Source organism: Anser anser (assembly GCF_964211835.1).
Source record: "Anser anser genome assembly, chromosome: 5".
Classification (NCBI taxonomy): domain Eukaryota; kingdom Metazoa; phylum Chordata; class Aves; order Anseriformes; family Anatidae; genus Anser; species Anser anser.
This window is the reverse complement of record NC_139725.1, coordinates 40,140,358-40,153,549: the sequence shown is the minus strand read 5'-3', so window position 1 is coordinate 40,153,549 and position 13,192 is coordinate 40,140,358. Positions and strand designations below refer to the sequence as shown.

The following is a 13,192-nucleotide window of genomic DNA, read 5'->3' as shown; positions in this document are numbered from 1 at the left end:
AGATGCCAACATGCAAACTATGCAAAGAGCAAATCTCTTCCTCCAAGTGTAAATATTTACTGATCATAAGTCAATGGTATTTAGTACTCTGCAAACATATTGTCAACGGTTCTATCCAGACTCTTCCCTAATTGCAGCTTGAGAGTTGGCAGAGGCATGTCCTCTGTGAAAAGATGGCTACAGGAAGGGAAGAAATAAAAAAAGGAAAGGAAAAAAAAAACGATAGCAGGCTAAATAGGTTCTTGACTTAATTTGATTGGAGTTATACCAGAGGTGAATATGGCCCAGAACAAGTTAAACTCTGGTGCAGGAGCCACACAGAGAGTTGGAAGGATGATCCTTGTGCCTCTAGAGGGACTACTCTCCCCCAGCAGACCATGAGCTTGTCTTGGCACTGCTCTAAAAGGGACTTTACAGTGTAGGGTAGGCAGGTTCAACCTTCCACCTGTTTGAAGAGATGTAGGTCCACTCCTTCTTAGATGTAGAAAGAGATGAAGGACTATTCTTTGCATTGCCTCAACTGGCTAAGTTTATTTGAGCAGTCCAAAAGAGCAAATATTTGCTATCCCAACCACCATCTGTTCTGGAAAGGAGACTATTTTTTAAACACAGACCTGCCTTTTGTTCTCTAGCTGTCAGCACAAAACCCTGCATGGGTTAATGTCTGGAACAGAGCTCGACTGTACTGGAGCCACTTGTGCTTGAACTAATATCCTAAAATCTCCTTTACTGCACCTCCAGCCCAATCCCCTTTGATGCCATTTCATTACATCCCATAATCTCTACTCTCTCAACAACCTCAAATAAATACAAACCAACTGAAAGATAAACAGTGGCTTAGACCTCATTTATATTCTATGAAAACCTCCTATTGCCTGCATGTCTTAGCACCCCAGCTTTTCACATGAGGCGTGTAAAGTTGCAAAGATCTTTAAACACCTTTCAAAACGATGTCCTCTGGGGGCCTGAACAGCAGATGTTCCCCGTGCATCACAGGGAGAGAGGTGAACAGGGCACATTTATGATATCACGTTCTCTTTGTTTAGGTGATCACGGCTTTACTTTAGTACCTTTATTTTCCCATTCTGCATCTGGGCTTCTCCGTGTGCATTTTCATTTATTTTTTTTTCTCCTGAGACTGCTTAAGAAATGTGCTTGTTCCCCACCATACCAACCCAAGGGGTGTGAGCCCTCCTGCTTCATATTATTTGCTCCATCTTTGCACTTGATCCTGTCAGATTTCCTTTTTCTACAGCACACAGTCCTTCCCCCATTTTCAACCGTCTCTTCTAATTCTCCTGGATAGCAGAGGTTCTTCCTCCCTTTCTCCTTCTCTGGAAAGGAGGGGAGGGAGCATTTCAGTAGATGTCAGTATCTTACATGAAAGATGGAATGATACATCTACACAACAGATGCAGGCAGACACGCTTTGAGTCCTTAATGTGGAGCTCTGTCTGGCTCTGCATTTTGTCTACTTTTAATTATCTGATGGACTAGGGTATAAATTCCTCCTCCTCATTGCTCATTTCTAAAAGCAAATTTCTGTGTTCTAAAATTACATCAGCATGTGTGAATGATTTCAGCATCGCTTTCATCTATGGCCAGATTAGCAGTAGCAGCTCAGATCCTACTTGAGGTAGCAAAAGCTCCTGTTTCACCTGTTCAATGTCACAAACACTATATAAAGCATCTCACAATACGGGCTATGCCTGTACGCACAATGTTGTCACCTGCACTTTTTTTTTTTTTTTAAGACTCTTCTCTGGGCCATCTGGAAATAACCCAAACGTGCTGAATGTGTACTTGATCTAAAATGGGCGCTTACAGCTTAAAGGAAGTTCTGCTCCTTCTGTCGTTTTGTGGAGCTGGCTGCACGTTGCAGAATGCTGCTCCGGCACACCTATTTAATATGTATCTGTACGTACTGGTACACACTGCAGTGTGTAAATGCTTCAAAGTTCCACTGCTGCTAGGGTTTCCCCTGATAACACACCAAAGCAGCTGCAGACTGGCGTTGTGCAAACCTTTGGCGTTGACAGAAACACTAAAAACGGCAAAATAACCATTTATTATTGCAGGATGTGTGTTACTGAGATGTGGGTAACAAGGAGCTGTTAGCCTGAGCATGTTTCTATCTAGTTTTTCCTTTCGGAGACAGTTGTGAAAGTCTTACACAACCAGCCCAGCCGCCCTTCCTTTACTCAACACAAAGCCTCCTGTAATGTTTGCTTGCAGAAAACGTGGGGGAGGCGTATTGGTAATGAATTTAGTACACCGAAAGATGCTCCTGCTGCCGCCCCCCAGCTTGCAGCAGGGGTTTTCACACTGGAAGAAAATTGCCCCTTTGGCTGCAACTCCTCAGCCAAGAGCGGGCCAGGGTACAAGCCTGACCTCCACAAAACAGGCACGCCTTAACGTGTGGTGCGCATCTGGGGGTAATTTACACGTGCTGAGAGGAAAGGGGCGTCTGTGGCCCTGCCCGGTGCGCAAACAGGAGCCGGGCAGGAGGAGAAACGACGCTCACGCTGAGGGCGGAGGGACACAACCACCCTCCTCCAGGCCCCTCCGCCCTCCACTGGGCACAGCCCCCGCGCAACGCTATTTCCGCCCTCCCCTCGTCGTTTCCGGGGTGACAAGAGAGGAGGGAGGCGTGGCTGGGGGCGTGGCCGAGGCGGGAGAAGGCGGGGCGATCTGCGGGCGGGCCAATGGGAAGCGGCGATGGGCGGGAGGGGCGGGGCGAGGCGGCGGCACGTGGCGGGGCGCGGCGCCGCCCGGTTCCGCTCCTGCCCCGCGGGGGTCGCGCCGGTACCGGGCGTGCGGCCGCCGCCTGCGCCCCGCTCAGCGCCGCGGTAAGCGCCCCGCTGCGGGCTGACAGTGCCGGGGGGGGGGGGCGGCAGGCTCGGCGCGGGCACGGGGGAGCGGAGCGGGGCCCGGCGGGGCACCGGGAGGGGGCGGGCAGCCGTACCGGGAGGGCTCCGCCGGGTCGTCCCCTCCCCCAGCTCCCGGTTGCCCCCGGTCCTGGTTCCCCACTCCTCTCCCTTCCCCCGTCTCCTTCCCTTCCCGGTCTCGGTTCCCCTCTCCTATCTTCCTCCCCAGTCCCGGCTCTTCCTCCCCAGCCCTTGTCTCGGTCCCGATCCCGGTCCCGTTCCCAGCTGCGGAGGGTAACGGGGAGCACCCGGTGCCGCTGCATGCCCCATACCGGGAGGTGACCAGCCCCCCGTGATCCTCAGGAGACCTGTTTTTTTTTTTGGGGGGGGTGGGGTGGGTTGGGGATGTTGGGAAAAGCCCCCCCCGGTGCCCGCGGGGTGCCCGGTGGGCGTCGTGGCAGGGGCGTCTGTCGTGGGGCTGGGGTCTGAAGTTGTGCAGCGGAGAAACCGTGGGGTGGGAGGAGCGCCGTGTGGGTAGCGCGTGTTCAATAACCCTGACTGCACCCCAGAGCTACCGGCGGCGTTCCGTGCAGCTCCTTTTATTTCCCTATGGACCCCTTCAAAGACGCGGTGTCTGCGGCACTTCCTGGCGGTGTCACAGGCACGCACAAAAAGTCTGGTGTCTGAATAAGCGATGGAGGCTGCATGAAATGCAGATTGCCTTTGTAAGCGGCTTTCCGCTTCACATGGAGGAATGAAATGTTTTTCATCCTGTGCCCCATCGTTTACCCCAAGTAAATGTTTTCAGTAGGTTTAACTGTACCCTGGGCAATGTTAGCACACTGCCACGAGACAGTAAGAAGAACAAATCCTGTTCTTTGACCAGGCTCTTAAACACAGCATCCTCCGGGGATGTCCTGTTCCAGTGGTTCTTGCCCTGGTGGGTTTAGTGAATCCCTTAACTCGCCTCTCTGCTGCCTCCAAACTTTGTCTTGTAGGACTGGCAAAGAAAAATCCTGTGTCAGGATCCTATTGAGTATGGTGCCTTGGCGTCCCGTGTGTTAGCTGAATGAATCCCTGCCGGGCTTGGTCATGCGACAGCACTCCTGCTTCCCGATAAAGTGAGTTAACCGACTGCTTGCCTAAGGAGCCACCATGGGAACGCTGACCCTCCCTGCCTGGAGCTAATCCGCGGCCTTGCTGATCGAAGTGAACTCCCTGATACTGAGTATTTGGTGCCCTTTAGGCCTCTGAGGGTTTGTGGCTGATCCGTAGCTTTGAAAACTGGGCTCTAAGATGCATGTTGATGTTTCTCTCTCTCAAAAGTGCATGTATTTCTGTATTAATCTTACTTACCTATCATAATGATCCACTACTGTATGTGTTAATGCAGTCCATTACATGGCAATGGGTAATTTAGAAAGGATCTGTCCATTTTTATTATCTTTATAATGGGTTAATGCACTTGCTGTGCGTGTTTGCTGCTTGGTTCTAGTTTAAATACTTTATATGCTTGTATATGCACATATCCTTTTTTGTACTTCCTTGGGGAAAAGTTTGGACTACGGGCCTCTTAACGTGTAGCTGCAGACATCTTTATTTTTTTGTTTTAGCTGTAAATTCCCTGCTGGGTTTATAAAATCATCTGCCAGAAAACAGGCCTTGCATCTGGCTATCTGCTATTGAAATTCTAATTGGAGCCTCTGTGCAACCTGCGGCCCCAGCCTCCTAAACGGAGTCTCCTGGTGCAGACTTATCAGAGGCGATGGAAATAATTTGCAAGCGAAATTTCAAGCTTCAGTGATGAAAAATGCCCATGCTGAAGGCCTGATAATGTGCTTAAAGGCTCTGGCTGCATACCCTGGATTACAGGGTAGGTGCTTGTTTAAATGTGGTAGCTGACTTATCAGGGTATATGACTGACTAAATTTTCAAGGGACAACGTTGCAGGGATATTAAAGAGCGGAGACGTTTGTTTTAAGCAGTGCGTGCTGGAAACATCCAAAACTTTGCCTGAAGAAACTGCGCAGAATTGATTTGAATCGAGTTTCTTGTCTTGCTGTGTTTTTTTTTAAAGGCTTGGGTAAAACTTTTCTCCGTGAGGCTTTTAGTGCACGCTTCCGCTGACAGCTGCCTGTGCTCTGATGCATAGCATTAACCTAGCATGTGTTCTGGGTAGCGTTATCCGTGCTTGAACCACAGTTTTATAAATCGAAAGCACCATAAAGCAGGTCCAGCCGGAGTTTATGCCAGCATGCTGAAGTGAAAAATGATGAGGAAGCAGGAGGAATGAACTTGTTACTCAGCTGTGCACCCACAAACCAGAGGAGCGGGTGCGTTGTTTTTGCTGCTTCATCTTGGTTGGTGTGTGTGCTCTAGGCGTGGAGTGGTGCTGTACTGTTCAGAGCGGTTGCATCAATGGGTGGGTGTCTTGCATGTGTTTCTTTCCCGGTCCCAATCTCCATATGGAGATCTTTGACATTGCCTGCGTGGGTGTGGGGAACAGCCATGCTCAAATCCTTCTGCTCTGACCTGTTTCTGGCTTGGAGGCCTGCTCTTGGAGCTGGACCCCACACGTAAGCATGTTCAGACACTGCTCGTGTCTGGTTTAATTTATCCTTCCCCTTTAATTGGTACTTTACATTTGATACACGCTCCTAATAGCAAGAACAATTATGCAATAGGAAAGCTGAAGGAAAAAGCAGACGATTCACCAATGCTTGCGTGCAGATCCTCAGCTGCAGTGAATTGTTACAGCTGCCTTGCAGAGCAGTGGCAATCCACACCAGCTGACTGTTTGTCCTTTGAAGTGCTTAAATCAAGATCAGATGCCTTTCTGAAAGATGTTCATGGTATTAACACGTAGCTGGTGCAAAGTTCATTTGTGTGGTAGGTGAGATAGCTCCCCTCTGCAGGGGAACTACTGGATGAAATTCTATGGCTTATGCTGCACAGGAAGCTGAACTGGGGGATCTTTGTGGCTTTTATTTTCTTTCCCTCCTACCCTTAAGATCTGTGACTCTCTAAACCACAAAAATGGAGTCAAGGGGAGGTAATTCTGTTGGAGAAATCTGACTCAGTACTGTGTGGGTAGTGTGTGGGGGCAAATGTTGATGTTCGTGTCTTCTAGCCAGGCTGCCAGGACTGAGCAGCCAGTGTGCTTTGTCTTCTGGTGCTGAGATGGGACACTGACTCACCAGCTGAAGGACTGGGAGAGCATTGTACTTCTGCTAGATGCTTTCTGATGCTGTGTGCTCTTAGCTTAGTGAGGTTGCTTCCCTTCCTGGCTTCCAGCCTGTCCTCAAGGTGTAACCCTTTGTTATACCTGTACTGTCAACGTTACCCAGTAAACTTGGATTTCGAATTACTCCCAAAGAGCTGTTGACCTTGTTGACTGGGAGGCCAAGAAGTCCTCTGAAATAAACTGCTGTATTCCTTGAGCCTGTTTTGGACTGCATGCAGTCTGCAAGCATTCATTCCTTCTCTGTGAATTCGACTCGGAAAAATTCATGGAGCTTGTGAATCTGCTGAGTTTGACAGCTGGGGTGTAAGGATGTTGCTGGAGCTGCAGGGACAGTAGTGATGCTGAAAATGAATGCAGGCAGAAGCTCAAGTGTGCTTTGGAAATGTCATTCACGGTTCCTCTAGCTCTTGCTGCTGGCAATCCAAGAAGGTTGTCACAGAGGTAAGGCCCCAGGGTGCCTGCAGTAGGTTGTCGTTTCCTGGATTGGGAGCTGTCTCCTTGCAGCGTGGTGCAGGGTCCCCATCTTGCAGGGATGTGAGGGTTTCAGGGTGACTTTTTCTTTGATTTATGAAGTTATGGCCTCAGGTCTTGGCTGTGTCATCAGCGTGCCTTTCACTAGCCAGAACGTGGCTTCCCGGTGAAACGCTGAGATTTCAGGTTTCTGAATCTCAGCTCCCAGCCCCTTTGGTGCTGTTGCTTGGTGGCACAGTGGGCTGGGTTAGAACAAAATATCCGCCTTCAAAACACTCCTCTCTTCTTTTCCTTCTTTCCATTACTGTGTGTTCCTGTGAACAGTTAATCCAGGCTCTACCAACATGAGCAAGCAACAAGAACTGTGGAAGTAAGTGGGTTTTACAGCTCAGTGAAACCACCCGCTTGCCTCGCTGGTGTGGAGAGAGGGGTGAACGCTTAGCTGCTTGTGCTGTCTGGGTTCCTTGCTGCTTCAGGTCTGTAGGCTTATTTGTGGAAACCCTGCGTGTAGCTGATGGCTCTGCTGTGTCGTTACCCTGATTATCACTGAAGTGAGGTTTCCTCCAGTCAGTTTCGAATGTCAGTCAGCGTAGGTGCCAACACTTCTGGCAGTCTTCCACTACCTCTGTTTTTTCTCTGCTGTTGTGGGCTTTGCCTCCAGGATCAGATCTTGAATTCCAGCGCTGAGGAGCGGGGGTGTCGCTGTGGTGACACCGAGCTGCTGCGTGTCATCAGACGGGACGGGGCTGGAACAGGCTCCTGTGGCACAGCTCCGGCCGCCTCTGCAGGGACTGCGTTGCTGTGGTGGGAGAGCTCGTCTCACTTCGCATAATGTGCTGTCCCTGCGACAAAAGACAGACCGAGCCCGGATTTTCCATCATGTCCTTTCCTACAAGTTCGAGTGATAACTTGCCAACTGTTTGGAAAGCACATTGGGGCACTTGTTACCTTTTCTTGTAGGAAAAGGTGGTATGAAGGAAGGAGCTGAGGGCCGAGCACAAGCAGTGTGGATTCTGAGCTCAGTCCTCGTGCTGAAGAGCTCAGCAAGTCAGGTCACTTCGTCTTTTCAGCAAAATCCTTCCTTCGTTCCCTAGCCATACGGATAGGCCTGTGTCTGCTTTAACTTCTTTAAGATCGGGGCTATTTCTTTGTGCATGCAGGCAGAGTTGGGCAGAAAGAGGCTGTAGGCCTCGCTGAGTCCTTTAGGTAGATTGCTGTGTAGTATGAAGCACAACCACAAACGTTTGCCTAGCTGGGTAGGTGGGAGATGCATCCTTGCACCAGTGGAGAGGAGGAAATGGAGGAAAAGATCATTGGGATTGCCTTCCCTAAGCGCCAACGGAATTGGTGCTCAGCCTGGACAACTGCGTTATGCAGTAGTTCAGCAAAACACTTGAGCATGCACTTCAGACAGAGGAGGAGGTGCAAGGGTTTTAAGTTTGCTTTTTTTTTTAAAAAAAATGTAGGGAGAAAAACAATTTAGTGAAATGGATGAATATTCTCGTTGAATTTTGCACGTGTATTTGTGCTGGGTTTATGTTTATTGAGCTTGGGGAGAATTTGCACCACTTTAACTAAATCTGTGTTTAAATCCACTTAAGTAAAATTCCCAATACAACTTGTACATGGAGACCAGGCTGAAATCTCATTAATTTTAATAGGATTAAGCATGTTCTTTTGATGAGTCGTCTTCTCTATCTTTCTTTGTCTGGCTTCTCTGTATTAAAAAGCAGGATAAACCTCTCTGCTCATCCATCTCTGTGCAAATGCTTTGACAGTCTCAGGGATATGGCTCTGGTTGCATACAGTAATTCTTCATACATTTTTTTCTGAGCTTTCAGCTGTAGTCCTTCTGTATCCAGGCTTTTATTGGATTTTGCTACCCCTAAAGGCCCCAAAACTTCTGACAGCAAGTCATAGTTAAGTGTTCGCCTGGTAAGTTTCTACCCTTAAAATGATTTTTTTTTTCACGCCATCTGGAATGGGTGTGAAACAAGTCCATCAGGAGAGGGAGAATTGGTTGAAGTTAGCAGGAACTGTGTGTGTCCAGATGAGCGAGGACAAAATTTGTACCTATTTGTGAACTGGGAATATGCTGAAGAACAGGGAATAAAAGGACCTAATGCTATGAATGCAAACAGGATGAAGGGAAATACAGGGGATCTATTTAAAATCAAGTAAGCCATTAATTGGAAAGGAGACCGTGTAAGGCATTTGTGCTATCTGTGTACTCTTCCTTTCCTCATTTCTCAATGTACATTTTCCTCTGAATCTAACTCTTGACTATTTTTTATCTGTATAAGTATGTAAAGAACATTATGAGAACACTCCCTTTCCCTCTCTTCAGAATAGACAAACTCTGCAGCAGGTACTTCTACTCGTTCCTGGAATGCCCTTAATGACACTTGGTATGTATACACTCTCATATGAAAAGTAGACCCAGGCACTAAGCTGGATGTGAAGAGACTGGATTGATTTTCGTTTCCAGCTCTGACCACTTCCTCCTATAGCTGTAGGATCTACAGAAGGCTGTTGAGTCTTCTCATGCCTCCTGTTCCGCCCAGTGAGATAAGGGAGGCTTGGTCTCTCTTACCTCCACTGCGCTCTTTTGAACTGATGCCCTGTTGCATTACGGCCTGCTATGAGTTACAAAGGTTAAGCTGCTGTATGTGTGTCAGCAAAGCTGACATCATCAGCTTATCCTTTTGCTGGAAGAGTTAAACACCTTCCCCCTCCGACAGAAGTTACACTGGCAGGAGCATTTGCACTTCAGTTCCTATATCTAATCAAAAAGGAGAGCGTGTTGGAAAATGTCATGGAATAAACTTTTTTTTTCCCCCCAAACAACAAACAGGAGATTTACTTACTCAGCAAGTTAAGGATGGGAGTGTCTGATGGTCGAGAAGCATCTAGTGATAAGGTCAAATTCCCAGTGTCAGAGCAAAGAGCATCCCCATTTACTTCCTAAATCTCTACAAAAGGTCTTCTGGATGCTAGTCTAATTGTTAATGAACAGAAGGTGTTGCTGTAAACTTTTTAATGCTTTTCTCAGCTGTGCTGATCCAGGGTTTTTCCTTCTGAGACTAATTTTCTCTAAGGTTATGTCCTCTTGTTTCTAAAACTGTCCCAACTGATCTACAAAAATGATGTTGTCACTAGGATTTCACAGTAATTTATGTGAATCTTCATGAGTGTTTCTGTCACTCTTGGACCTGAAGAGGCTTTGATAAAGGAACTCTCTTACCCCGTAAATAGTGAGCAGGCCAAGAGCCCTTGGAGCATTTCTGCAGGGCAGCTGGTTGCATGACAGGATCTCCCCTTGCGTAGGGATGCCTCTCAGGTTAAGCTTGCTGTATCCCTTATTCCTTGCTAGATTCCTTACCACAACAGATCCTTGGTAAGTGATTAATAGCTTGCTAAACTTTGCAGGCTTCACTAAGATTATATCTTTGTGCACATCTAATCCTTAGACATAAACCATTGAACAAGCCTGGGGCTAGGAGTGGATACAGCCACATGGAGGCTCCTTACCTCTTAATCAAGTGCATTTTGCGGTCTTGAATCTTAAGTCACTGTCTTATTTACAAGTAAGCTTTGCAACGTATCAGTAAATACATTGCTGCTTCTCTTATATGAGTGAGGTGTATAGTTTCTTCCACAACACCATCCTCAGAAGGAATATCTGAATGAAAGAATTTTAGAATAAAATAGAAAACGCTTGGCAGGGGAGAGATTGTTTTTCCTCTGCCTTGCAGCTGCAGGTTTTCGATACAGCAAGCTGTTCTTTCTGTGTTGTGTGTTCTACGCTTGGTCTCTGACCCCTCTGAAACTGGAAACAGATGTAATGCAAACTGTGGAGTGGGCAAGTAAGTGGTCCTCTGGGAGCTGACTGAGAACTGCAAATCCTTGTGCTAAACGAGCTCTTAGCTTATTGCATGTCTTGGGGCAAATCCATTTATTTACAGAGCAGTACTGAAATCAGCAGAGGTTCCTTCTGCATTTGAAGTATGTGCTCCAAGATTGTGATTCATGAGGTATATCTCACAGTGCACTCAAGCATTCACATTTACAGTTGCTGCTGCTCAACATACAGTGAGTGCCATCCAGTGAACATACTTCATATGTCCAATGGCAATGATTCATCTTTGTAAAGGATATCTGGATGAAGGAGAGAATTTGTGAAACAAAAATCATGCACAAATTTATTTTAGTAATTTATTAGACATGTAAGAGATGGTGCAGGAGATCACAGGTGGTTTTAATGTGCCTGTGTGTGTACTTTACCTCTGTTGCCACCCTGATAGCAAGGTTGAGGTGAAGAAACTAAGTGAACAAAGATGTTAGAACTGAGTGTAAACAGTTTGCTTTCTATCTTGGCAAACTAATGTACAAATCATGTTGTTAGACACAAATAAAAGATATTAGCAAGAATGCTATCAGGAAACTTGACTGTTTCCACCACTGTACTTCTGCCCCTGTAAATGGCTTTTGTTACAGTAGCTTGGAAAGAGTTTGTAATGCCAGCTTAAAGCTAACAGTTTTATTTCTTTATACAGTTCCAGTAAAACGCTGCATGCCCCTGACCTGTCGTTAGTACATCTGCTTTGCTCCTGCTGAAGACATCAGTGGCTGAAGTCCTGTGTACAGGTGAGCGCTTGCAAAAAGGTCCCGTGTTCACTTCTGATTTTTGCCCTGCAGAGGTGCAGTGCAGGCTCTGTTGTTAATGACTTGGTTCACTTTTTCTCTAGTCTCCAGGAAGGTTATTGCTAGAGGGAAATGGAGGAAATGTGCAGCAGCTCTAAGAATCAAAGACTAAATGGTGGGCATGCAGTTGAAGTGGTTACAGTTTCTTTAATGTTACAGGCATTAGTATGTGGAAAGAGTTTCCTATCTTTGCCTATCAGTGCTAGAGGATTTGGTAAGCAAGATTTGAAACCTAATTCTTTCTGAGATGACTGTCATATGAACAAAAAATAAGGTGTGAACATCTAACCATCACTGTAGGGTTCTTTTTCTGGTACATTATCTGCTTGGGCAGATTTACCTGACAATACAATTCCAGGCAATTGAAATCTAAGTGCACTCCTGTAAAGTGGCTTGGATGCTGCAGAAACTGAGTGCTGAGAAAGAAGCTTGATTTTTTTTTTTTTTTTTTTTGTGGAGAAGCTGGTGGAGATGATCACTTCTTTCTAGGGCAGAGGAAACCTTTAATTTCTCCACACTTGTGAAGATCCTTGCACTGAAAGCTAAAAGTACTGGTTACTTGACTATTCAGTGACATACCAGCTCTCAGGAATACGAGTTGTTATAATAGCTTTGTTAAATCCTCCCATGGATGCTTGCATACTTAACTCTAGATGCAGCTGGCAGGGCTGGTGGTGTTTCCCTGCCCTGCTGTACGCTTTTATGTGTCTCTGGCATCATTACTCTACTCTGAATTAGGACCCTGAATGTGGGGTGGAGCCTCTTCTGATGGAGAACCCCTGTTCTCGTGGTGCTTTTTGAAGTCTTCATGGTTACTGACATTAGGATAATTTATGTACTTCCTGCAAATGATAAGGGGTCTGATATAACACTGTCATTTATCTCCTAAATGGCCAGAATAAATATCGCCTGAATTGTTTTTTTCATTCCTGCACTGCAGGTGAATCAATTTCTTGAAGGCAAATTTAACTCCCTCAGGGTGTAGTTAAATAGCATTTTGGTGTGCTGTTTGCCCATTACAGAAAGGGAACTGTGGTTTGAGAGGAAGGGAGGCCGTGTCTGACCCAGATGGTTTGCGATAACTTCACGTGGCACTTGAGTGGTGTTTGCCTGAGCAGGGCCTGGCGCAGGGGGTAGAGGACAGGAGGAAGAGACGAGAGTTTCACAAGATGGCTTTGTCATCAAGCTTAGAGATGAGTTTTCAGGTTAGTTCATGCTTTGGCTAAATGCACCACTTATGCAAATATTTTGTTGTTGATGGATAAGGGTCATTGCTCTCTTTAGGTGCAGGCTAGCCATGCTACGCAACAGGACATGCAACTTGGTCACAGCTTCTGGTTTCAAAGAGGTTTCTCAGTGTCCCAGTTTGAATCTTGTCCAGTCCTTTCTGCATTGAAAGAAAATTCACCTTTTTTAGTACCTTGACAGGTTTTTGTAGGGTTTGATCCTTGTTGAGATTTGATGTTAAGATTTGCTCTGTTGGTTCATTTCACGTAAGCCTAAAGACAGGATTCTGTGTGAAATGCCAAAGTACATCTTTTAAAGAAGTTAAGTGTCAGAGCTCAGTCTAGCTTGTTGTAGTATAGTTTGAGTTAGTTCTGCATGCTGGGCACGGGGCTGACTTCTGTTTGTTCAAACATTAACTTTGGAATGACAGAGGAGAGCTGCAAGAGCCTGAGGGCTGTTGCCCCACAGGCAGTGGAAGCGTTCACTCTGTTTCTTGTTTATGCTTGGAAGCTTTGAGATTCACGCTGCTGAAGCCTGATGCCCTCCAGTTGCTGACAAAGGTGGGAGGTTGGTATTGGTTGTGACCTTCCTTCATAGTGCCTTGGTCCAACAATATTTTAAGGCTCAGGGAACCAACCTTCTCTGCCTTTTTGCCTTCTGGTGGTGAGGATTGGCATTG

The 13,192-nt window shown here is 46.7% G+C and overlaps 1 protein-coding gene across 9 annotated transcripts in view; it reads left to right on the top strand.

The window, feature by feature from the left end:
- Positions 1 to 2,714: 2,714 nt before the first annotated feature.
- LOC310900375 (uncharacterized protein C11orf24 homolog) overlaps positions 2,715 to 13,192 on the top strand; it is a 31,008-nt gene continuing 20,530 nt past the window's right edge. For 4 of the 9 annotated variants that reach the window (XM_083838275.1, XM_083838272.1, XM_083838271.1 and 1 more), the window contains exons 1-3: positions 2,715 to 2,849; positions 3,866 to 3,988; positions 11,139 to 11,229. The gene's annotated coding sequence lies outside the window, so the exon portion shown is untranslated. Of the gene's footprint in view, positions 2,850 to 3,865; positions 3,989 to 5,095; positions 5,201 to 11,138; positions 11,230 to 13,192 lie in introns of all 9 variants that reach the window. The other 5 variants (XM_083838273.1, XM_083838269.1, XM_083838268.1 and 2 more) reach the window with 4 other exon arrangements.